The sequence below is a fragment of the Eubalaena glacialis genome, chromosome 10 (assembly GCF_028564815.1).
Source record: "Eubalaena glacialis isolate mEubGla1 chromosome 10, mEubGla1.1.hap2.+ XY, whole genome shotgun sequence".
NCBI lineage: Eukaryota > Metazoa > Chordata > Mammalia > Artiodactyla > Balaenidae > Eubalaena > Eubalaena glacialis.
Window position 1 is genome coordinate 63904969 of NC_083725.1, and position 24871 is coordinate 63929839.

General features: G+C 45.9%; 1 long non-coding RNA gene across 2 annotated transcripts in view; it reads left to right on the forward strand.

The window, feature by feature from the left end:
* Positions 1-24871, forward strand: part of LOC133100027 (uncharacterized) — a 295412-nt gene that overhangs the window by 146540 nt on the left and 124001 nt on the right. For both annotated transcript variants that reach the window (XR_009702379.1, XR_009702380.1), the window contains exon 2: positions 3794-3849. This is a non-coding gene — a long non-coding RNA (uncharacterized LOC133100027). The remainder of the gene's footprint in view (positions 1-3793; positions 3850-24871) is intronic.

The following is a 24871-nucleotide window of genomic DNA, read 5'->3' on the forward strand; positions in this document are numbered from 1 at the left end:
GATGGTGTTTAAGCCCAGAGAGAGGCAGGATGAGTTTGGATTCGGCAGCAAAGGGGAGAGCAAACAACTCTCCAGGCAGAGGAACAGCATGTCCAGGGCCTTGCGTTGGGAAGAAGAGGACCTAAAAGGAAGCCAGCCTGCTGAGAGCAGAGCCTGGAGGCAGTCGGATGCATTGACAAACCAAGCAGTGCAGAAACTGGGTCCTAGAAGCAGTCTCTCAAGGCACAAGGGCACATTATGGACTTTGGATTTGATCTTCAAAGGAATAGAAAGCTGTCAAAGGGTTTTAGGCAGGGGGGATGATTCCATTTGTATTTTTTTTTTTTTAAATCCCTCTAGCTTCTGGGTGGAGAGAAGTGGAGTAGAGGATGTGGGGAGACCAGTTAGGAGTCCAGATGAGAGATGGTGGTGGCCTGGTGAGAGTGCAGGCACTGGAGAGGAAGAAAAATGAACCGATTAAGGTCTGTTTAGAAGTAGGACAGAGAGGACCTGGTGACTGGTTGGCTGTGGTTAGTGAGGCGCAGGGTGGTGTCAAGGCCGCCCTCTAGGCTTCTGGTGGGGCAACTAGTAGGTGGTGCTGCCATTTACTGTGATTGAACGTGTTAAAAGAAAGCTAAAAAAAAATGATAATAACATTCAAGGCAAAACACTAGGAAACTCTTATGTAACAAACAAGAAAGAGACTACCACCAACCAAGAAATGGGGAAAGGACAGCAAACTTGCACTTCCCAAAAGCAGAAGTGCAAATGGCCAAGAAACAGAAAAAGATGTTCAACAGTTGCAGATTAAAATAACTAGACTCCCTTTACCTAATGGCTTATGGCTAATACTGTTGAGAGCGCAAGGAATTGGCATCCCCGTACACTGCTGGTAGAAATTGAAAGTGATATGGTCTTGTGTGTGTTGGGGGGGGGGGGGTAGTGGCAATTATAATTTTTTTTAAATGTTAAAAAAATATATTCTAAGTACTTAACCAAGAACCACACAAAGATGTACGTGCAAAGATATTAGAGTATTTACACCAGTGAAAAATGGCAAACAACCCAAATGTCCATCTGTAGGGAATTAATTACACATCTATGTAACCGTTTAAAAAGTAGATTAATATATATTACACATCTATGTAACCGTTTAAAAAGTAGATTAATATTAGTGTGTACAGTATGGTCCCGTTTTGTAAAGTATCTGGATGTGTATGTATGTGAATGTCTGTATATGTGGGTATGTATACAAAGAGGTTTAGAAGGAAATCTCTCTAAAATCACATTGCTAGTGGTAGGTGACTTTTTATTGTATTTGGGTAAATAGTTCGAAAAAATGATACTTTAAAAGATGAGAAGACAATAACTGCATGTAACGGAGATTGTAATTAAAGTGTTGCTGCAAGGAAACCCAAGGAAGGGAGTGACTAATTCTCACTCGGTTGGCGGGAGCAGGCTTCACGAAAGAGGTGTCATTGGACCGAGAATGAATAATCAGGGATAGGTTTGTTTTCCTGTTTCTGCACAGCTTTGTAGCTCGTATTCAAGAGAAATAGGGAACTCCACAGATAGAAAAGACTGATCCGGTTCTGCAAAACTTTCAGTCTGTTTGCTCCCTGGTCATAAAACATTCATGGCAATTAATTTTAAACCAGATGACAGGAAATGGAAGCTTAAAGCTCTAGAAGGACTCAACAACAGCTTTAAAGAGTGTCCAATACAGTCATTGTGCCACTGTCTCCCCCCTCCCCTGACTCGGTTGGATCTTATACTCATTGGCAGTAGCAATGGCATTCCTAGATATTATGTTATCAGCCCTTTCTATTTCCTTCGTTACTATCTTGGATCTTTGAATAAGGAGTCGCTTTCACTTCACATTTCCTAAACTTGTTTTTAGAAATTATGCAGCTGCCTACCAAAGTGCCCTTTGGGGAATTTAAATATGCATTGTTAGATATAGTGACTTTGTGGAAAAACTGGTGACCTAACAGAACGGGATGACTCTGCCTTGATTTGCAAACAGAACTTAATTGGTGGCCTTATGACATGGAATTGAAAATTTGGGGTCTGAGGAAGGCCAGAGGGGAAACCTAATACACTCGCAGAGCACAGGGTCAGAAGTAGGCCAGTGGGGACCCCAGTCCCAGGTCCTTCAGTTACCAGCTGTGTGACCTCTGGCAACTTTCCTGACACATAATAAGCATCAGGTGTTCTTGCAGTTTCAGCTTTGAAATAGGACAGACTTAGATTCCAAGGACTGGCTGCAGCAAAGTGAGGGAACTTAAACCAGCTTTCCCAAGGTAAAGCAGGGGCACTGCTGAGAGGAGGGTAGAAATGGATGAGCATTTTAAATTTCAAACGTCATTTATTTTAATGAGTATTGGAAAAAGTATATAAATAGCACATCAAACCTATGACTTCATAGATATTTTTACAAAAAATGATTGTGATTAAAAATTCCTTTAAATAGCAACCATTTTGCAATTATAGGATCCATGTTAATTGAAAGGCGGTCTTCCATTGGGCTACAGAGAAAGGAGGAAGAAATAATGAACTGCAGAAACTTTTAAAAAACTTTTATTGGAGTATAGTTGATTTACCATGTTGTGTTAGTTTCTGCTGTACAGCAAAGTGAATCAGTTATACATATGCAAATGACCTTTTCCCATATAGGTCATTACAGAGTATTGAGTAGAGTTCCCTGTGCTATACAGTAGGTCCTTATTAGTTATCTATTTTATATATAGTAGTGTGAGAAGCGTTTTTTAAAAATCCATTAAAATTAGAGTTAAGTAAAATATGTGAATTGATTTGGAAAAATTAGCAAATGGTAATAGCAGTGAGACATTGATATGGCGAAAATCGTGAAAGTGGTACCAACATGACTGCAGTGGACATTGGCTAGATGGCCAAACCTCACTGAGTTACCATTCTCTCGCCTGTAACATCTCCCAAGGTGGTTATGAGGATCATGAGATAATATCCATAGATATTATCGGCTCAATAGCTGTCACATAGTAGGGACTCGAATCTATGTTTCCTTCCTTTTTCCTTGGCCTCACCTTTCGAAGTTGAAAGTGATCTCTGAGATTGGCCAGGCCAGTTTCCTCACTTTCCAGATGAGGTAACAGAACCCTGATTGGGGAAAGACCAGCGGAGGGCTCCTAAAGCCATGTTCTCCTCACTCCACTGGGCTCAGGTGTGCACAGTACCCGGCAGAGACTTGACCACAGGCCTGAAAGGTGTTGGGGAAACTGACAAAAGGCGTGGGAATGAAAATGAGTTAATTACACAGGCAACAGTCATGGGGGTGTGGAGGGGGTAGTCATGATCTGAGGGGTACTTTCCAGTGTAGTACATCTTCATAGCCCCTACTCTGCAAAACGGTAAACTCTATGTAGAGAAGGAAAGAAATTGGAAAAATACCCCCAAATGTCAGAAGTGAGTATGTTGATGTAGTAGCATATTTCTTTGCTCTGTGTCTCCTGGTAATTAATGATTGCTTGCATGTTGACATCTATGAAAAATAAAAATAAGTTGCCAAAATGATTGGAAAGCTGAATTTTCTGTACTGAGAGATGGGTGCCGTTGGTGCCCTTCTTGGCATGTAACTATTTTAATTGTCATGCTTCATTTTTGACTATCACACTTCATTTTTGAAGTAATTCTCTTCCAGCCCCTAATCATTAGCAACTTCCCCAGTTACATGGGATCATAAGCAGTTGGTAGCCAATATTGGGTATAAAACTTATGACGCCTTTTAGTCCAGTGGTCTCAAGGGATTAATTGTGATCGTCTTCTTGTTTTGCAGATGGAAAAACTGAGAATCAGAGAGGGCTAGTGATCTCTCGGACACTTGGTCAGTAGGTAAGTGATAATGCTGAAAGTGAGCCTGAAATAAGATCTATGTCTAGTCTCTGTGATTCAGTCTCTGAAGCCCCATCTCCCCAATCCTGCGATTTTTCTGCTTTGCACAATTGAAGTCAGGAAATAGGATGAGTTGGTCAGAGGCGTTTGGGTATTATTTGCACTTGTGGTTTCTGTTTGTTCCCACTGTTGAGCTGGAATGTTTAACAGGTGGATTTGTGAAGGCCTCTTAAGCAAACCGGGCCTGTGCTGTGGCTAATGGGATATCACTGCCCTGTCTTCAACAGACCCAAGAGTTTGGTTCATCTAGGACAGAGAGTCCTGGACTACGGGTGTTAGGAGATCTGGGTTCCTGTCTCACAGTGAGCTGCTCTGTGACCTTGCACAAACCACTTAACTCAGGGATTCACTCACTTTTCATTCTTTCTTTCAAACTGTTTTCCCCCAGAATATGTGGTGCTGCCCTCTGTGCCAGGCACTGAGGATGACAAGATAAACACAACATAAGCTTTGCCCGGGAGGCACTCACAGCCCAATTTATGAGCTCCTCCATTTCCTCATTACTGTCTCATCATGAGAATTTCTAACATCTGCTTTGGAGTGTGCAATCTCTAGGGCATTTTGTGATCTTCCCCGAAACGCCATAAGATGGAAAGAAGTTGTTATTGCCATTTTGCAGAGGAGAAAACTATGGCTTAGAGAGTTGGCTGAGGCCATTGAGTGAGTAAGGGTTAGAGCTGCCCTTAAAACCAGATTTACTAGCTCCTAAGCATTTGTTTTTGATAACAGCACACTGTCCCACTGATGGTTTTGGCATTTGAACGGGCGTTTTTGTACCCTGCCCCTTAGCAGTGAGTAAAATGTTGGGCACATCAGCACCCAGAGGAAACCCACGCTGGTGCAGAGATACTTTTCTGCAAGGAGTACTTTCCTGTGTCTGACTGATTATTCCAGAAAGCAATGTCTTCTGTGCCTGAGAGTGAAGGCAGCCTTGGGCTCTGGGTAAGCTGATAACCAGAGGAAAACATGCTGCAGGCCCAGGGCCACCTCCTTCAGGTGGCTGCGATTCAGCATATCAGAGAAAGCCCGCCATGGGCCAGAGGGGCACAGCCCCCCTCTTCTGCAGTGACCCTACTGAACACTGTTGCTTTCCACCAAAGCTTAATGATCCTGGGAGCTTCTGCTTTTGCAGAGTTGCCTGGCCTCAGGCAAGACATGGAGAATGATGTGGATTAGAGGCTGTGCTGTTTGTTTGTGGGATGACAACTTCTTGAGCAGGAAGCTCTTGGGCTCCCTCCAAGTCTGGAATTTCAAAGGGTGCATGAATCACCGCAGGGACTGGGCCTGGTTTCTCTGTTTTACTGTGCGTGTGTACGTTGTGAATTGTGGCCATCTTTAATGAAGATGACTAGCATGTGTGTGATATCTGGGATGTGCAGGATTTGTGGAGAATGTGTGTGCCTGGGTGGGGAGTGGGGTTTGTAAGGAACGAGTGTGTGTGTGTGTGTGTGTGTGTGTGTGTTTAATCTCTAGGAAGCAATTCTCATGAAAAAAAGAAACCACTTAACGGGTATAATTTTTCAACAGGACCCAGAAATGGGCTTTTAATAAGCATCATTAAACTCTTTGATTACAAGGGGAGGCCAGCCATTCTTTCATCCTGGCTTAGATCACACAGCTCTCCCTTGCCCTGTTCTTTGGGGTCAGATAAAAACTCTTACTATCCATATTGGTCTCTCCAAAGCCCTTTCTCCCCTTTCTTGCCCTCCCCAACCCCTGCCCCTACCCCGCACTTTCTGATCTCTCTGCTTGGACCTTGACACAGACAGGGCTGGTGTCAGGACTGACAGATGATAGCTGCGGGTACGCCTGGAATCTGAGCGTCCTGTGTCTCGCCCTGTCCCAGCAGGAAACTTTAGAGTCTTTGTTTAGGAAGTACTCTGAGCCCAGAGATCCGGGGCTCCTTCCTTTCCCCGAGGGTCACTTACAGCCACTGACACCCAGCAGGGCTGTGTGTGCGTGTGTGCAAACCCTTTCCTGCATGGATTGGGTTTCCCCTTGTCTGACACGGGAGGATGAGAAGCTGTGTTGAAAGACAGGTTTTGCTCTGGACTGAAAGCATTCTGCCAGGTCTCCTAAGGAAGCTGGTTCCCAGAGTTATTATCTTTCCTGCGCTGAGAACGAGGTGCTCCGTGACAGGAAACCAGGTAGGCTTAGCAACAGGCTTATCAAGCTGCGCTGCAGGAACGTTCATTTGTGTCAACAGGTCTGGGTTTGTGTAATTTTGTTCTTCTCTGTGCACGGGATCAGTTCTGGGGCTGGTGTGTTCTGATTTGCACGGCTCCTTCTCAGCGGTGAAGCACTCCGTTAGGGTGTGGAGCTCTGCCTGGATCATCCTTGTTCACTCCACAGGACCCAGCCCGGGGGTACCGGGCACAGGGCTGAGCGTGCAGTGTCTGTGGTCTACGTAGAAGCCGCTATAGCTCCAGGCTGCAGAGTGGTCCTGAGTGGAGGTATTCCTGCCTTGATTAATATACCAGGCGCTCATTAGAGTCCTAGCTTGGCCTCTTAACTGAACCAACTACTCAATTTCTCTGTGCCTTGGTTGGTCCTGGAGGGTCTGCCCTATTTGGAACATTCTATCTAGTTCTTGCCAGCAGCTCCTTTGCAGGGACCAGCCTCCGGTCCCTATGGCTCCAGTTGTTGGTTGGCTCGGAACTGGCTCCAAACCAGATAAGCCACTGAACATTAAAGTCCTGCTACACATCCGAGGTGGATGTGCTGCCTTGACCTTGAGGCTTACCCAGGCAGTGCTCCAGGGCTGGGGCAGTAGCCATCCAGTGTCAGTTCTGCAAACACCCTTAGTCGTTGCTTTAAGGGACATCTATTTTGTTAAGCACCTACTGTGTGCAAGGCACTGTGATATTAGGTATATTTTTTCTAACTTTATACCCATTTTCCAAATGAGATAACTAAGTTTCAAAGAAGTTAACATACCCAAGAGTACCTAAGTATTCAGTGATAATGCTAGGATTTGAACCCAGGTGTTTGGATTAGAAAGCATATACTCTCGGTTTCTATAGAGCACGTAGCACCCAATGGTGAGCAGAAAATGGTTGTCGCCTATTAGTGACAGTTCTTTTAAAAGTAATTATTTAATAAAGCACTTACCACATGGCATCCTAATTGATGGTTCTTCTGTGGTCCTCTCTCACCGGACTGTGAGGTTCTTGAGGGCAGAAACTGGAAGCCCCAGCCCCTAGCAAGGTACAGGGTTTAGAGCGACTGATCAATAAATGTTTGAATGATTAACAATATTCATAATGCCTCCCTGTACTGATCGCTGACTATGTGCTGGGCAAAGTGCTAAGTGCTTTATATGTATATTATTTTGTTTAGTTCTTGAAACAGCCCTGTGAGATAGATACTATTATTACAATAATATTTATAATAAAGAAAATAGAGGCTTGAAGAGTTTTGAGGAACGTTCCCAGGTTACACAGCTGCTAAGTGGCAAAGTTGGAAATAGGACCCCGGCTGACTGCTTACCTGTGGTGTCTTGCCTTGCCGCTGTGCTCTGGCCTCCCCCAGATGTCCCAGCATCCCTCACACCACAGCAGATGCCCAGGGCTCCTCCAGTGACTTCCTGTGAAGCTGTCACTCAAATCTAGTGCCTGCCTATCTGGAGCTGTGTGAAGTTTCCATCCAGAAGGGAGAAAGCTGGTGAAGGCTGGAGGGGCCACAGTCACATATGAAAGACAGTATGAAGAACCACTAATAAGACGGATGAGACAAGGGTTTCCTTTCTGGAGAGTAGACCTGATTTATAGGACACAAGTATGGGTGAAGTCAACATCAAGGGCACAACCTTTTGAGAACAGTGGTGAAGCGTTTCAGTGACGTTTTCTGGGGACATTTCTTAGGCTTGGCAACTAGGCTGCCGCGGACTTGTTGGTGGGTAATGTTGGGCGAGAGAAAAGGCTTTGGTGCCTTGCTCTCCAGGGAGGGCCTTCCCTTCTGGTAACTTCCCACAAGACCTCATGGACCAATGACTTATTTCATCATGGGGAGCTTCATCTTACGCAAGCTGAAGAAATGGTACTCCACCTACATTGCCACAAGATAATTGACCCCTTGTGACTTTGTCTAAAGGGGAGCGGGAGCATGTGCTTTTAGTGAAAGTTAAGGAGCAGGGAGGGGGATGTGAGCTGGGAAAGAGAGGGACTTGCAATTACTCTGGAGGCTGCCCGGGTGCGACTAGGATTCTGAGTATTGACTCCCGACGGGGCCAGGGCCCACTTTGCATGAATCCAGGTTTGTTCTGTGTCCCGGGGACTCTAGTGAGGTATGCTGGTACCCTCATCTAAACACTACAACAGAACAACTGCTTTGGGAGACCACACATGAACACTCCTTGGCCAAGAGAAAAGCAAGCAGGCTGACAACATGATGACACATCAGTTAAAGCCTTCATGGACATGTCTTTGGGTGGCTCAGGGCTTCACTCCTCTGGAGGCTGGCCCTGTGCACCCCAAAAGCAGTGGTGATACTGGTTCTTGAAGCTGGGCCTCCAGGGTATTTCCTTTTTCCCTCATAGCAATGATTTTTAAACCATGCACTGCAGAAGCCTGGGGGTTTAGTGAAATCCTCTCTGAGACTTCCCCTGGAGATAGGCAGACAGTTCCCTATTGGCTCCTGGACACCAGCCTTGCTCATCCTCTTCTCCTTGTTTGCTCACTGGGTTTCCTTGTTGCCAAGACTGGTGTTCGGCTGGGATGTACTCCATGGCCGCGCTGTTTGTTGACAACCAACATTTGCTCTCATTGGCTATTGTGTCTGTTCTGATTGGTTGCTGTCTGTGCCATATCCGTTGTTAAATATTTTGAATTTCACTCCTGGTTGCAAGCCTCCCTTTTGTGCAGAGCCAGCTGCATCCCAATGCAGGCACGTTGTACCAGCAACAAGCCTGTGAACCACAGGCTGCACAGAACCAAAACAGTTTGGCTGTCTTTGAGACGTTCTTGCCGTGCTTCCTCATCCGTCCTAGGGCCACAGAGTCACCCGAATGTCACCAGCCCACATGGCCATGTGGGGCTCAGCGATTTGTCTACCATGCCCACCGCCACCAAAGCAGAAGCGCTGGTTATGTTGCCGTGGCAGACCTGGGAGCAGGAGTTGGTCGTTGGTCTTTTCTGTCCCAGCCCCTGGCATGGCTCTTTAGCAGACAGGTAGCAGGCTTTACTGCCTGCCTGTGGACATGATTCCCAGATTAACTCAGCTGTGCCTTTACGAACAAGCTGCTTTCTCAAATGAGCAGGATGTGCCAGCTTTTCTGGCAGAATTCCTTATGAGCATTTGTTCTCTCCTTCCCCCTTTTCTTCAAAAAAAAAAAAGAAAGGCAAAAGAAATAGCAGAAGAAATGTTAGATAAAAGTGCATGCATTTGAGATTCAGGCAGATCAGGATTCATATCCAGGCTCTGCTCCTCATTAGCTGTTTGACCTTAGGGAAATCACTTAACCTCTCTGTACCTTTTGTTCAAAAGAAATAATAATAACTCTAAAGAGCTGCTGTGTCTATAAAATAATACGTACATATAAGTTGAAGGTGCCATGCCAATGAGAGTCATTAACATATATTGTCCCTCTTTCTGGTGACATTTTCAATCTATAACGATTCCAAAAAGTGAGTCAGTGGCAAATGCTATCTCTTCCAGAGCTAGAGCCTGGGAGGAGAGACTGAAAAATGAGAGGAAAAGAGCCAACCCATCATTTTTAGTTTAGAGAGCCTCCAAGCCTAAAGCAGAACCTGTAGCACAGGCAAGAGAGGAAAGAATGGAGAACTTATTTTGAGTTTCCTTGCAAACAAGGGGAAAAGGGAAAGCTGATAGATTACATGTTCTCATTGGCTAACGCTGAGTCTTTGTTGAGGAGTAAGTAAACACAGATGACAAGCTATTAGCTAGACATAGAGAGGTATAGCTTGTGCAGGAATGGCAGATACATGATGTATTAGGTTGGGTTCCTGGGACCAGACTCTGGGACAGAGATTTGTGTGCTGAAAGTTTACGGGGCTTGCCCTCAGGATCAGCACCTGTCCGGGAGTAAGGGAAGTAAGATTAGATCGAGGGAGGAGTTGAGCGGCAATGCGGTCACAACAGAGGCATCAACCGATCCCACAGGGAACTCTGGAGCTGGGATGGTCCTTCAGTTCCCTGCATTGAGTCAAGGGGAGTTGACCTTACCGCCCTCGGCAGCAACAGCTGGGTACTGCCCCTGGGTAAGGCAGCTCCCTTGGGCTGAGGACCATTCCTGGAGAGGGACTCGACTGAGAGCTGTCCGCAGCCAGCAGCAACAGTCTGCACAGCTGGGGCACTGAGTGCCTCAGTCCCAAAGGGCTCCTCTGGGCAGCACATCACAGCATCCACTACACATGGCATGCAGGCTGCCCTTCTTTCCTTACATCCTACTGCACACATCACTAATTGAAACAGCTCTCTTTACCACTGTGTTCAGATGCGGTCTCAGAATTTTTTCAAAAACAGTGCTCCAGATAAACATTACCAACCAGCTGGAATTGGCTCGTGAGAAGAAACCCATTGGCTCCCTTTGGCCTCTCCATCTGTAGGAGACGTTCACTGATGGTGTAACAATAGGCCTTCAGTGTTATGATTGATGTTTCAACATTGGACAGTTGGAAAACCTTAGACAAGTTCCCTGACATGACTAGTGGAAAATGTGATTTTTAAAATATATTTCATTATTCCCTTTGACCACATTCCATTTATTTGAGTTGTGGCTTGTTTTTCTTTTCCCCTATTAAATGCAGTTTTCCCCATGATTCATTTCCTTTTCTTCTCCCTCTCTTTTTAAATTTTTTAAAAAAATTAATTTACTTTTTACTACGTATTCTCTTGTCATATCACCCATTCTTATTTCAACCATTGGCCACTTCAGATGTCCCTTCTTCACCCAGTTCACATTACTGGTCACCTGCTAAATCTGTCCATATGACTCGCTTCTCTAGCCTCCAAAATAGCAATAAACGGCATCCGTGGTTAGCCCATGAGGAAACAGATGCTTAGAGAGGTTAAGATGCTTTTTGAAGATGAGACATCTTGCAAATGACTGGGGTGGGCTTTATCTTAGGTCTGTTAGCTCCCAAAGTCTGTGTCCTTTTTTCTCTACCTTTGAGATATTTGTTGAGGTGATGACTCCAGGTTCTCCTTTTTGAGTCTTGCCTGGCTGAGAACTCTACAAACTTCAGTTGCTAATCCCATTGGTCATTATGAACCACTGCAGGGTGTTGGGGCCACCCCACACCGCCGGGTGGGTTGGAGACCCTTCTGCTTTCCCTGAACAGGGTATTGCTAATTATAGAGTGCTGGGCACAGCCTGGCCCCTGGGCCCATCAGCTGGGGGTATTTAGTTTTTTTTGAATTCCGGAGATGCTCCAGTGGTGGGGAGCCTTTGGGATCAGACTCACTGTCATGATTGATGGGATGGGGCTGACTTTGAAGCCAACAAGTGACTTGTTATAACTCTTGATAAATGAGACTTCAGTTGGTCCAGCTGGCCAGCTGCTGAAAGCCTGGCGGCATCACTGAGGGACCCACCTGGGTCTCTGAGCCGAGTGCCTATGCTGTCATCTGTAATCCTCCTTTAAGGAAGATGCATTTGGTAAAGGAAGGTCTTTTGCTTTTAGCTGAGGGCTGATTCCATCAAAACCAAAGGTAAATTAGGTTGTTGTTAAAGAACACTTATAGAGGCTCCTATTCTGTGCCAGATACTTTATTCTGAAGCTAAGCACTTAGAGATACAAAAATAAAACCAGTGTCCCACCCCTCACGCTTAAAATGTGGGCTGGTGTTTTTTACTGTTGTGTAGATGGAAGACAAGGGCCCGACCACCTCCTGATGCTGTGAGGCTTCTGAGCTCTTACAGCCAGTTCCTCGATTCAGCCCTCTGCCCTTCAGACCATGACTTCTTTGCACAGGGAGGACTTTAGAATCCTCGGGGTGAGTGGAAAGAGAGTCTGATTTGAGTCCTCACTCCTCTCTCTGATAACAGATTTTCTGTGTGACCTTGGACAGGGCACTTGACCTCTCTGGTCCTCAGTGTTACCTCAGAGTCAATATAGAAAGTGGCCACTGTAATGCCTCAAGTGCCTGCTGTTGGGAAAGCCCCTTGTATAATGCCTTGTACACAGTAGGCACTCTATAAATAATACCATGTTTTCCTTCCCCACCCCCACTTCCTTTCTTAGCGAGATCAGTGAAGAATTTACTAGACATTGATGACCTATAGAGCAGGAGGATTTCCTCAAGGAGTGCTTTCAATCTTCATTGGGTGATCCAGAGCTGAATGGGTTCTCTGGTCTCCATCCAGTATGCTTTCTCACTGGACTCCAAGGGAGCAGGTTACATCCTCAATACCTCCTACCAGCCCTGACTTTCAGAGGACTCCTCTGCATTTTCTGATTCTTCACCACCACCCCAATATTCCTTCCTAGTGGGATGTCACCAAGATTGCTCAGAAGAAGAGGTGGCTATGGCAAAGGGAAGGGGTCCTGCACCATGTGCTGGCATTGTGAGAACAGGACACTATTTTGCCCTCTCTAAGACTTAGTCTTCTCATTTATAACATAGGGTAATAATACTTTCCTTGCAGGCATTGTCTGAGGATTGCATGTGATAACACACGTGAGAACAGGCTTTGGAACAAACCTGTGATTTGTGATTACAGATGCTGTCTTTCTTCTGTGAGTTTCCACCTCTTGGTCTGGGCCCTTCACCAGTAGCTCCCAGCAGAAGTTCCCAAATGTGTCGGGACTATGCAGATAACTGTCCAACCAGCTGTTTGTGGAAATCTGTACTATGACCCTTCCCAAAGAACTTGTTTTAGTTATTTATGTCTGTCTACTTCTCTAAACTCCAAGATATTTAAGAACAAGGTCCAATCTTAATTCATCTGTATCTCCAGGATATAACAGAGGTGTCGTAATTGTTTGAAGAAATAAATGAAGATGAAACATAATGAAAACTATGGGTATCTGCTATATATCTGCTCTGGGGATGTAAGGTCTCATGTAATCCTACAGGCCTAGGAGGCTGATATTATTCCACTCTCGAGCAAAGAGAAATTGAGGCCCAGAGAGGTGAAGCCACTTACTCAAGAGTCAGTAACTAGCAGAGAAGGGACACCAGCTTCAGAGCCCCGGACTCCAAACTAGTTCTTACCTCCTATACTGGGTGCGCTCTCTCTCCCTCTCTCTCTCTCTCTCTCCTTTCTACATTTTATTGTACAAACAACATTAAAACAACAATAACAGGAAAAAAATAAACTTACCTTCCAATTTCCCACTTCTAGCAAGTCAGTTGTTTCCATCTTTCCACATCTCTGCTGTCTCTTTCTTGCATGTGTTCTTTTTTAATAACAGCATTATTGAGATATAATTCACATGCCATAAAATTCACTCTTTTAAATTGTACGATTCAGTGTTTTCTAGAAATATTTAACCATCACCACTATCTAATTTTAAAACAGTTCATCACCCCCAAAAAGAAACCCCATCCTCATTAGCAGTCACCCCCCCCCCATTCCCTGCTCCCCCTGCCCCCAGCCCCTGGCAGCCACTAAGCTACTTTCTGTCTCTATAGATTGCCTATCCTGGATGTTTTATATAAATAGAATCCTATAATATGTTGCCTTTGTGTCTGGTTTCTTATACTTAGCATAATGTTTTCAATATCCATGTTGTAGCATGTATCAGTGCTTCATTCCTTTCTATGGCTGAATAATACACACACGTACACACACACACACACACACACCCTTGTTTTGTTTATCTGTTTATCAGTTGATGCATATTTGGGTTATTTCTACTTTTCAGCTATTATGAATAATGCTGCTATGATCATTTGTGTACAAATTTTTATGTGGATGCATACTTTTAGTTCTTTGGGGTACATGCCTGTAAATGATATTGCTAGGTCGTACTCTATGATCAACATTTTTAGGAACTGCCAGTCTGTTTTCAAAAGTAACTCTACCATTTTACAATCCCACCAGCAATGTATGAAGTTTCCAATTTTTTCACATCCTTTGCAACTCTTTTCATTGTCTCTCTCTCTATATTTTTTTAGCCATTCTCCTGGATTTGAAATGATATCTCATTGTGGCTTTGATTCAGGTTTCCCTAAAGACTGGTGATGTTCAGCATCTCTACATGTGCTTTTTGGCCATTTTTATATCTTTTTTGGAGAAATGTCTATTCAAGTCCTTTGCCCATTTCTTAATTGGGTTATTTTTCTTTTTACTGTTGCATTGTGAGTTCTTTATGTATTCCGGATACAAGTCACTTATCCAATATATGATTTGCAAATAATTTCTCCCATTCTCTGAGTTGTCTTGTCACTTTCTTGATAATGTTCTTTGAAGCACAGAAGTTTTAAATTTTGATGAAATTTGTCTGTTTTTTTCTTTTGTTACTTGTGCTTTGAGTATCACATCTAAGAAAACTTTGCTTAATCCCAAGCCATGAAGACTTACTCCCATATTTTCTTCTAAGAGTGTTATAGTTTTAGTTCTTACATGTAAGTCTACGATCCACTTTGAGTTAAGCTTTGTATTTTGTGTGAGGTACAGGACCAACTTCATTCTTTTGCATGTGTATATCCTGTTGTCCTAGCCCCATTTGTTAAAGAGGCTATTATTTCCCCAGTGAAGGTTGATTTATGGACTCTCAATTCTATTTGATTAATCTCTCTATCTATCCTCATGCCAATATCACACTGCTTTGATTACTGTAGCTTCAGAGTAAGTTTCAAAATTGGGAAGTGTGGATCCTCCAACGTTGTTCTTTTTCAAGATTACTTTGGGTATTCTGTGTCTCTTGCATTTTTATGTGAAGTTTAGGATCCACTTACCAATTTCTTAAAAAAAAATATCCACCTGGGATTTCAATAGGGAATGCATCGAATCTGTAAGTCAATTTGGGAGTATTGCCATCTAAATGATATTAATTCTTCCAATCCATAAACATGGGATATCTCTCCTTTTCTGCGGTGTTTTGTAATGTTCAATATTATCAGACATATAGCATGTAAAGAAGTCTTGCACTTGTAAAGAAGCCTGTCCTTTAAAAAAAATGTATTCCTAAATATTTTGTTCTTTTTGATGTTGGTGCAGATAGAATTGCTTTCTTGATATCATTTTTTGATTGTTCATTGCTGGTATATAGAAAACAAATGATCGTTGTACATTGATCTTATATCCTGCAAACTTGCTGAACTTGTTTATTAGTTCTAATAGTTTTTGTGCATTTATTAGGATTTTCTATATATAAGATTTTGTCATCTCTGAGTAGAGATAGTTTTATTTCTTCCCTTCCCTAAACTGGATTCCTTTTTTTACTTTGCCTTGACTAATTTCCCTGATTAGAACCTCCAGTACAATGTTGAATAGAAGTGGTGAGAGCAGATACCTTGTCTTGTTTCTAGTCTTAGGGGGAATGTTTTCAGCCTTTCACCATTAAGTATGATATTAGCTGTGAGTTCTTCAAAGATGATCTTTGTCCAGTTGAAGATTCCTTGTATTCATTGTTTATTGAGTATTTTTGTCATAAAACGGTGCTGGATTTTGTCAATGCTTTTCTGTGTCTATTGACAGGATCGTGAGATTTTTCTCCTTTATTCTCTTAATGTGGTGTATTATGTTGATTGGTTTTGTATGTTAAACCAACTTTGCATTCCTAGGAAAACCCCACTTGATTATGGTGTATAATCCTTTTCATATTTGTTGGATTCAGTTCAGTATTATTTTGTCGAGGAATTTTGTGTGTATAATCAAAGGGGATCTTGATCTGTAGGTTTTTATTCCTTGAGATATATTTGACTGATTTTGGTGTCAGGGTAATGCTGACCTCATAAAATGAGTTGGAAAGGGTTCACCCTCCTGTTTTTTTTGCAAGAGTTCATGAAGGATTTGTGTTAATCTTGCCTCTTTTTTTGAGAACTTTAAAGAGTTGTAATGAGGACAAAGCTTATGACAGCTCACAGTTATGCCTTGTCATGTGCCTGTGCTGGGTGAGTCTATGACCACAGAAACTTGACATTAGATTAAAGCCTGCACATTTCCCTATGAGCAGGACAGTGGTCTCCTGCCATTACGCCACAAGACATTCAGTACTGGGAAACTGGGGTGGACAGACAGACATGGTTCCTTCCTCTTTTTTTTTAATTTTTTATTTTTTTACTGTTTTAAACATTTCTGCACAAATGCCTGGATGAATATTCCGTTGAAGCAAAACCTTCTCCAAAACAGACAACAGATTGGCCTCTTGACCACATGCTGAACAAGACCCATGCTTACACCATTATCTCCCCTGAAACCTGTCAATGTCCTCCTAGAAAATCAAAATATCCACACATATTAATAGCTCGGCATCCAGGTTAACAAAAGAGTTGAGTGTTTGTTTTTCGTTCCTTTTTAACATGTGAAAATGAGGAAAGACTATTCCTGACTGAAATTGCTTGGAACAAGAAACAAGAGTCTGAGGTTTCACTACATTACAGGACAGATCACGATGATGTTCAGTCCCTGAGCTTTTCTAAAGGAAAGACGCTTTTCTTTTTTTTTTTTTTAATTAATTTATTTATTTACTTATTTATTTTTGGCTGTGTTGGGTCTTCGTTTCTGTGCGAGGGCTTTTCTCTAGTTGCGGCAAGCGGGGGCCACTCTTCATCGCGATGCGCCAGCCTCTCACTATCGCGGCCTCTCTTGTTGCGGAGACGCGCAGGCTCAGTAGTTGTGGCACACGGGCTTAGCTGCTCCGTGGCATGTGGGATCTTCCCAGACCAGGGCTCGAACCCATGTCCCCTGAATTGGCAGGCAGACTCTCAACCACTGCGCCACCAGGGAAGCCCCAGGAAAGACGCTTTGAGTGGTGGTCATTCACTCATGCCTTCAGTCACTTCATTAGTTCACTCAGCAATTCCATATTGAGCTCCTTTTCTATGGCAGGCCCTGTACTGCAGTGTCAGGTCACACAGATGGGAATGCATTTCAGTCCCAAGGGAGAACCCAGTCTGGTGGGGAAGATCAGCCTCTAAGCAAACAGTCACTACCAAGCATGATCATGGCCATAACACAGGCATAAAAGGAGGTCACAGGAATGTAGAGGGAGGAGATATCAGGGAGAGACCGTGTCAGAGAAGATATGGTCCACTGGGAAACTTGAAGGATACATAGAAATTGGCCTGATGGAGTCCCAGGCAGAACCAGGAGGTCGCTGAGAACAGTCTGTCTCCACATTCAGTCATTCACAAGGGCTTAAAGGAACAGCGCTGAAAGATGACTTGGAGAGACCCCAGGAGGCAAATCCTAAATCCAAAAAGCTTGTGTACTTTTTGAAGAAGTCTGCGCTTTATCCTGGGGCGGTAAATGTTTTAATGACTCGTGACCTTTCCTGAACAGCAGCCCAAGGGTACCAGAGAGGCGGAACTGAAACCATATCTGATAGCAAAAGTCAGGTCTAGACCTTGGAGAATTGTCCTTGAATAGAATGCAGGTCTCCTAGGGCCTTTCGTCCAGCATACCCCATCTCCTGGACCTTGTCTTCCCTTCCATCGCCCTAGAAGAGCCATCCTAGCTCACTAGGAGGTCAGACTCAAAAATATTGAATTCTGGAGTGGATAACACTGAATCCTATTATGCTTGTTGGTAAAATAGGGACATTGATGCCTCCTTCCTAGGGTTGTTGTGATAACAAAATGAAATAAGGGTTCTCTAAACAGCTTCAGAAATCTCCACTGCAAGCTAGACGAAAGATGTCCGTTATGGAAGTAAGACCATCTATGTTGGGAGCTGCATAGACCTGGATTCAAATTCCAATGCACCCCCTGGCTACTTGACCCTGGACAAATTATCTTCACTCTCTGAGCCTCAGTTTCCTCGTCGGTGAAATAGAAATGATCATAATACCTCCCTTTGGGGTTGCGATGAGAAGGAAGTGTTATGGTCCCTGTGACATCCCCAGGCACCTCAAAGGTGCTGAAGAATTACCTTTTGAATCTGAATGTGAACAGGGAGCTCTGCTTTTCCTGGAGGCTCCTGGAGGGCTGGACACACATCTCCCTCATTGCTCTGTGTTTAGAGCCTAATATATAACGATGATCAGCATATAAAGATATTCCAGTGTTTTTGCAGTTGAATTTACTTCCTCCTCTCAATCCAGGTTTCTATCCAGTTGAAAAAAGAATTTACTGTGACCTTTTGGAAATACAAATAAATCAATAGAGAAAAAAGATTTTATTTATTTTTATTTTTTAATAAATTTATTTATTTTATTTATTTATTTTTGGCTGCATTGGGTCTTTGTTGCTGTGTGTGGGCTTTCTCTGGGCTTCTCATTGCAGTGGCTTCTCTTGTTGCAGAGCATGGGCTGTAGGCGCGCAGGCTTCAGTAGTTGTGGCACACAGGCTTCAGTAGTTGTGGCTCACGGACTCTAGAGCACAGGCTCAGTAGTTATGGCACATGGGCTTAGTTGCTCCGCGGCATGTGGGATCTTCCCGGCCCAGGGCTCGAACCCGTGTCCCCTGCATTGGCAGGCAGATTCTCAACCACTGCGCCACCAGGGAAGCCTGAAGAAAGATTTTAAATCATCTCATTTTATACGTTTATTTTGCTGAGTGGGCTAAGCAGGTATTAGGCAATTGGGGGCTTCCGTAAGGGAACAGGAAGAGGTCACAGCTCCTGCTTCCACGGACCTGGTGTGGCTGCCCCAGTTTCTCCAGCCAAAAGGCAGAGCAGCATCTCTTGCACACTGAGGACTTAGGAAGTTTAACCTGGGAGAAATATGTCCTTAAAGATGTTTTATACCCAGGGGCCCCTGGAGAAGAGAGCTTTGGGAAGATTAAGTGGGACACAAGGCTGCAGGAGCTACCCGCCAAGGGGCAAGGGTGTGGAGCAATGGGAATTACACCCGCGAATGTGCCCCAGGGGAGGGCACGTGTGATTGCAGCAGCCCTAGAAGCAGACTTAGTACAATCTGTGTCCAAGACTTGCTTCCATCTCCAGTCTGGTCCCCATTCTTGGCTTTCCCTGCTTCTTCTGTTCCCCTCCTCCCCCAGATGAGGAGGGGGCTTGCTACAGGACTCAATAAAGCCCAGAATCAGGTCCGGGAGCGATGGTACCCACTTCCCTGGGTCCCCACCAGTGTCACTTACTGAGTGCCAAGCTTTGGGATGAGTGAGACAGGGCTCTCCCAACCCCTAGAGTTGCTCTCTGTGTGGGGAATAGCCACAAAGGGATGAAGGAAGGTCTTCAGGAGCTCTTTGGAGGCTGCAGTGAACCTGCGTAGAGGGAGAGCAAGGGGCGGGGAAGAACGGCGAAAGGTACAGAAGAGCAGGGGATGGTCGATGTGCATCTTGAAGGATGAGAGTTTACCAGACAGAGGAGGAAGTGGAGGGTATTCCTGGCAGAGGTAAAGTTTGCACAAAGGCTCTGAGACCTGATGGACCTGGAGTCCTGGAGAAATGGGAAGAAGTTCAATGAAACAGGAACAGTGAGTGAAGGGCAGACATGGGGAGGTGGGAGGGATGCCATGGGAGGACAGGTTCTGCCTCGTTAGGAAGTGTCCTGTAGGCTGGGCTGTAATGAACGTGGACTTGATACTCTGGGGAGTGGGGAGGCAAGGTAGAGAGACCAAGTGAGTTTGGCCTGAAATAGCCCTGAATTAATGCATCAAGGAATCATCTATGACAGCGGTCCCCGACCTTTTTGGCACCGGGGACCGGTTTCGTGGAAGACAATTTTTCCACAGACGGACGGTGGGGAGGCGGGGGAGGATAGTTCAGGCGGTAATGTGAGCGATGGGGAGCATCGCGGCAGATGAAGCTTTGCTCCCTCGCTCGCCGCTCACCTCCTGCTGTGCGGCCCGGTTCCTACCGGGCCGCGGACCCCTGATTTATGAAGCACTACCAAGTGCCGCTGCCTTGCTGGGCTCTGGGGATCCAAGAGTACAGAAGCAAACTTGACTCTGAGGAGGCTTACTCTCCATCTCCCTGAGTGCCTGCCACTCTCTCTTTAACACACCATCTTATCCTATCCCCTGTCCTGCTCATAAGATGTTAAGCCCCCTAAAGTCTGTGTTATTCACCTTCTGCCTGGAGCACTCGCTCCAAGATCTTCTGGGCAGAGGTGATGAGAAAACAGTTTTGAAAACGAACCTACTAACACTTTGCGGGGGGCTGGGTGTGGGTTCCTCCAGAGCTGGTGCCTAGAGGGGAGTCCCTAAGGTGGCCGACTTCAGTCTGGAGGGACTACCCTCCCTGGCCCCAGTAACAAAGTCTGCGGACAGTTGGAGGGCTGAGCCACAGTTGTATGCCTGTGTGTCTGGGGACTCTGCAGGTGGAGACGCGTGTGCACATGTCTGCTGTGCAGGCATGTGCGTCTGGGCCCTGTAGGTACTTGTTGGATGCATCTGTGTTCCTGGACCCTGTGCACTTGTCTGGGTCTGCGCATGTTGGCATGTCTGCGCGATTTCCCTTCAGGCTCTGTCTGTTTCTGTGAGGCTGCAGAACCCCTGTCTCACCTTGGAAACAATCCCGTTGTTTGTGATTTCCTGCTGGTGACAGTGTCACCGCACCCGCCTGTCACTTGTGCACAAGCACACACATACCCGGCAGTGCTCCGGAGCTGCTTGCTCTGGGAATTCCTGAGAGACTGCCACGGGCCACGTTAGTGGCTCACTAATGGGCTTGCTTCCTTCCTCGGAGAAATGGTCCAGGAAACGTTTCTGGAAATTAAATTTCAGTATTGGTTTAACTTCAGTAAAATACAACAAAGATGAAGTGGCGAGGATTTGGGAACTTCCTCTGTCTCTGCCTGGTGGGAAATCTCCTCCAGCGTCTGGAGTCTGGGAAGAGAATCCTTCCATGAGGTTCTAGGGACTCAATAAAACCCAAAATGTGTGTCCTTAATGATGTTTTATACCCAGGGGCCTCTGGAGAAGAGAGCTTCAGGAAGATTAAGTGGGACAGGAGGTCCTGGTTTTGGTCCTGAGTCTTTCATCAAAATGCTGACAGTGAGGCCGGGTGCCCTAAAGGGTGCATTTCTGCAGGTGCCAGAGAATAATCCAGCAGTCATGAGTCAATTTGTCCAGCCAGTCACATTTTCCCACTGGAGACAGGCACTTATAACTTTGTTTCTAGACTCCGCCGTCTTCACAGACTCCTTTCTTGGTGAATGGCATTGCCTTCCTCTCAGGCATCACCAGCTCCTAAATCTCCATGCTTTCAATCCTCCCTGGAACAAGATGAGAAAAGAAACAATTGATTGAGATCAATACCTACTGTTGCCCCACGTGTTACCCATCACTCACAAGCTCTCTCCAATCTGCTTTCTCCTTTTCTCTTCTCTGAGTGCATTTGAGAAACTGAGAGGACCTCATTTGTATTAAAGCTGCCTGAGGCAGCATTCGCTTTTCTTGTTCTCTTTTACTTCGTAGAGAGGCACTGCAGGACACCTGAGCTGCAGTCTTGTAGGAAGGCGGCTTCCGGGGTCTCCTGGTCAATAACATGTTCAGTTGGCCCTCGGCCCCCACCTCATCCCCCCACCCCGTGCTCTTTTCAGGCTACATTTCTGAGCTGGGATGGTGATAACTGACCATCAATATAAAGAAGACCCTCCGCCCTGCCAAGAAATGCAACACAGACTCCAAGAGCCAGGGCTTAAAGTGACTCTGGAGTTCCTTTACCTGCACCCCTCTTTTCCAGATGGGAAACCAAGGTTCAGAGAGGCTTAAGCGGTTACTCCAAGTTGGCCTGATGGAGGCAGGCCCAGAGTTCAAGTCCCCGGACTCCAAAGTCGCTGCTTTACTTCTCTGACCCTGACTACAGACCATACAGAGGGAGCAAACCACACCATGCTCAAAAGATTTTCTGCCAGCGTTGAAGCAAATAGTCCTGACAGCATGATAAAAAGCCAAGGCTCTGCAGTCCCCAAAACCTGGGTTCGCATCTCATCTTTACATTGACCCGCTGTTAGTCATAGGCCAGTTACCGTCATTCTTTGAGCCTCTCAGTGCCCTCATCTGTAAAACAGGGACAACAGTTCTACCTCCTCTCATGGCCCTTGGGAAGATTCGAGGACATCCCATATTTGCAGTCCTTCGTAGTATCCCTGGCTCAGAGTAAATTATCAACAATTGTTAGTGCCCCCTCCATCTGGAAGCTGACAAATTCAATTAACCAGAACTGCCCCCCCCACCCCTGCTTCCCGAGCCTCCCCCTTCACAGACTCATAAATCTCGTGTTGGAACGGAGCTCCATAAATCAACTGGCACAGCCCCCGGTTCGCAGAGCTCTCGCTGCATGTGGCTCAGCGTGGTCCCCAGCCTTCTGCTGGCTCAGCCTACCTTACTGTAAAAGCAGGAGAATTCCCACCAGTGCAGCCAAAAGAAAGGGAATAATGCTATCAGTGGCTTCCACAAACGTGCTACTATTAGCTGGGCAGAAGGATAGGCAATGTACCTATATTTAGAATCTGTGTCTTCAGCCCTTTCCTGAAGCAGCAGAAGTTGGGGGGAGAAGGGGAGGAGTGTTTGCAGCCAGCCCACCCGCAGGGGCAGGCAGAACAGCTGGGCTGGTTCTCCTTTCCTCTCTCCTCGGGAAGTGGAGGAGCAGGAAAGAAGGCCGGCGGGGAGTGGGGGCGACTGCAGAGGGTGCCCCACAGAGCAGCAAGGAGTATGACAGTGACGGAGGCCTTGGGGTTCCCGCTGGGACCCCAGAGCGATTGGAACGGGGTGGGGAGGTGGCCCAGACGCTCAGGGTCTGTAACCGTCTAGTCTGATCGTGTCCAGAGAGGGATTCTCCTGGCCTGGTCCTCCTAGAGATGCCTGCAGTCAGGGCCCATGTGTTCCAGGGCACTGGGCCTGGGCCAGCAGAGAGCTGCAGAGACTGCGGACTCTGATACCTCCCTTTGCACGTCCTCCTCTCACAGAATGGCTGCCCTCCCTTTCTTTGCCTCATAAACTCATCTCAGGGCCTTGCTCCAGTCTTTCCCCTGTAAACACTTCCTGCTGCCCGGAAACCCTGCTGGCCCTTGCAGCACTTCTGTGAGAATGAGGAAAAGATGCCCTTCCTCCAGGCAGACACAGCCCTGCACCAGGGCACACAGCTGGGCGGGCAGAGTGGGAGCCAGGTATCAGGTCTCATTCACTCCAGAGTGGGTGCCCCTTGTGCAGGGCACAACCTGACCAACCACACGTGGCAGCCCTGACGCTCCTCCTACACACGGGTAGCACGTCCCCACATGTGCTGTGCACGGCTCTTCTGTCCTGTCTTACCACAGTGTGCTGTGACCAAATGAAGGCCACAGCAGGAGACTTGAGCCTTAGCAGGTGAATAATATGGCCAATGGCCTGAAGTCCAGACTAGCTGGATGATCTCCAGCAAGGAGCTTCCTTACATGGGGTCTCAGTTTTCTCATCCTTCAAATGAGGCGGGTGAACTAGATGATCTCTAGGGCCTCTTTCAGGTTTACAGTCTATGTGTCTCCTCATTTTTAGGTGGCATAGTGAAGGTATAATCAGAAAAGCATGTGTGCTCTACCCTTCCCCCAAATAAAACTCACATGATCCAGAGAAATAGATTATTATATATATATTATATATTATTAATATATTATTATTATTATAGATTTATTCACAGTCTGGCTTTCCTGTCATTTGCTCCCCTCTGCTGGAGTCTTAGGCTGGACCAGAAGGCCTGTCTGTGCAGGTTGCTGAGGATTACCTGTCACCCAGGGAGAACCAGCCTCAAATCTTATTTTCCCTCAGGCTGTCTCTGCAGCTGTGGTGCTGGGATGGGCCTGGGTCTGGAAGTTTCACCCAATAAGCCTTGGGAAATTTTGTAAGTCTGCAGCCATTTCCGTGCAGGTTTTCTAGTATCACATCACCATCTTGAAATGGTTACCAGATTGCATTTCCTATCTTCCTTTTTCCATCTTGGAGAGATGAGCAAGAATCAGGGAAGGCCTGGGGGAAGGAGGCAGGCCATCAGGAGAAGTAGAAAGCCCAGGATGTGGGTACCTGACTGGCGGAGCTGTGTTTCTCTCAATTGGTTTGCTTGTTTGTAAGCCACGGGGCAGCAATGTCCTCCCCCCCTGCAGAGGACAAAGCAGAGAGCTGGCCTGGGCACAGACACGCATGTGCCTCACATCACCTGTGGGCATTCTGTGCACAGAAATAAGTAGAGAGCAGCCAAACTTCCCAGGTGACACGTTTGCATGTGGTTTGTGTCTGAGAGACTGAGGCATCCAAAAAAAATGTTGAAGGATTGAAAACACACACACACACACACACACACACACACACACACCACTTACCCGTATCCAGCAGCTTGAGACTTCTTTGGGCATTGTTTGTTCTGGCAAATAGATTGTAACTTGGAGATTTTTAGAATCAGAGAATGTCAAGTCTGAAAGCAATGCACGAGATTATTCAGTCTGGCGGATTCCAAACATTTATTGGCCACAAAAACCTCTCTTCAAAGGAAATTTTATAGGGACCCACAGTGTATAAAATAGAGGAAAGCAGGATAGAGTGGGGAGGAAGGGGATGGGAGGCCTTAGGACACTCATGAGTACAGTATGACAGACACTGAGCTCTCCCAGCTCCTGAAGGAAATTGAGGCCCAGAGAGAAGTACCCTGGCTAAGGTGTACAAGTGAATGGTGGAACCTAGAATGAACCCAAGCCAAACCATGAGGAAGGTCAGGTCACAGCTGAACTAAGATGAAAATACCTCTTTCCTCTGTGATCCAAAGCCAGCCATCCTTCTACTACATCAGGCTGCACTCTTACGTGGCTAGGCTTTTTCCCCCCCTAATTTATAGGAGAATCATCGAAGGCCATGGCTGGAAGTGGCAGCTCAGTGGTTTCTAATCTCTCTTCTGCCGGTGCTGGGGTTTCAGCACAGGATGGGAGGGGAGGGGTCTGATGGGTAGCCTGATGAGTCCTGCC